We start from the raw sequence: 1788 nt of genomic DNA on the forward strand, positions 1-1788 counted from the left end.
AAGAAAAGTCTGAACAGGGATCAGAAGACATTGTATTAGGAGGATGTGGCCCACAGTGGGCCAAGAGTATTTGAGAAGTATAACAGGATTCACAGAGAGAGGATCAAGAGTGGAGAGCTAAGAAAACCTGAACATAAGGGATTTCTAACCACTTGCCTTTGCGGAGGCAGAAGTTATTGATGTCCCATAGAGTATTATAATCAAGAGTTCCATTTTCTGGCCACTGGGACCTGTTATCAAGTCTGTATTGTGGCCAGACAGTGTTAGAATAGTAAATAAGTCTTTTTGGTCTGATCTCCTCTTGGAAGCCCAAAGCTTTTAGGTTTCGGAGAAGGCATCCTAGAGGAGTAGATTTTGAGGGCTGGGATTGAGAATTTCCCATTGCGGCTGAATAGGGAGGTTAGACAAGGGCGAGAGAAAGCGAGGAGAAAGGTCCCAGAGAAAAGGTGTCCCCGTACTCAGGACTTTCTCAGAGAGTAATAATAGTCTGTTTTGAAATGGGTGTCCCCTATTTCAAAGTCAGACGGGGCACAAGGCCAAGGGCCCGAGGGCTGTGGGGATCCTCCCGCCTAGAGCTAGGACTTGGAAATGAGGCGAGAGACACAGGATCCAAGAGAATGGGATTTCACTCACCCTTGTAACCGACGGATGAAATGTGGCCCAGTGTGTGGATGTCAGTCCAGCAAGGCAAGTGGAAAGTCCCCTTCCTGAGCTTGCCTCAGTTTCTCAGCAAGGTCTGAGGGAGGGGACCACCGGAGGTGGGCTCATGAGAGGAGTCCACCCAGTTGCGTTGGATCTTCCCTCCAGGGTTTCAGCACCAGAATGTAAGGTGAGTGCAGAGAAAAAGAGAGCAAGCCAGGCAGTCAGGCAAGAAAAGGGAAATTTTATTAGAGGGAAAAGAGAGGGTGACTGGCCCTTAAGGAGAACCAGAGTCCTCCCTTTCTGATGGAGTCTTTCTTATGCCCCACCAATGAAAAATTCTCTGAAGGGATGGTCATGTAGCCAGAGGTCTGGAATCTGGTGGTCTCGCAGCTTTGTGAAGATAGGTACCAGTGTGATAACAGGATGCCATTTGGGCAATTTGGTCAGTCTCAAGGATCACTGTGATTTATTATTTGCTTGCAAGGTCAACATAACGAGCCATCTTATCAGTAAGACCCCCATGTGGACTCTATCACCTTGATTCATGGACCTAACATTCCAGGTTCCTATGCAATATTGTTCTTTACAGCATCTGACTTTACTTCCATCACCAGTCACATCCACAACTGGGTGCTGTTTTTGCTTTGGCTCTGTCTCTTCATTCTTTCTGGAGTTATTTCTCCACTGATCTCTAGTAGCATATTGTGCACCTACTGACCTGGGGAGTTCATCTTTCAGTGTCCTCCTATCTTTTTGCCTTATCATGCTGTTCATGTGGTCCTAAAGGCAAGAATACTGAAGTGGTTTGCCAGTCCCTTTTACAGTGGACAACGTTTTGTCAATTTAGATAAATCCCCTTTAATTTGCTTGGAACTGGAAAAAAAAAAAAAAAACCTGTGTGTTTGTGCCTTCTAAGTCACTTCAGTCGTTTCCGACTTTTTGTGACACTATGGGCTGTAGCACACCAGGTTCCTCTGTCCATGGCATTCTCCAGGCAAGAATACTGGTGTGGGTTGCCATGCCCTCCTCCAGGGGATCTTCCTGACCCAGGGATGGAACCCACGTCTCTTATGTCTCCTGCACTGACAGGTGGATTCTTTACTATTAGCGCCGCCTGGGAACTTATACTTACATGCATACATACAT

The sequence above is a fragment of the Bos indicus x Bos taurus genome, chromosome X (assembly GCF_003369695.1).
Source record: "Bos indicus x Bos taurus breed Angus x Brahman F1 hybrid chromosome X, Bos_hybrid_MaternalHap_v2.0, whole genome shotgun sequence".
In the NCBI taxonomy this organism is placed as follows: Eukaryota; Metazoa; Chordata; class Mammalia; order Artiodactyla; family Bovidae; genus Bos; species Bos indicus x Bos taurus.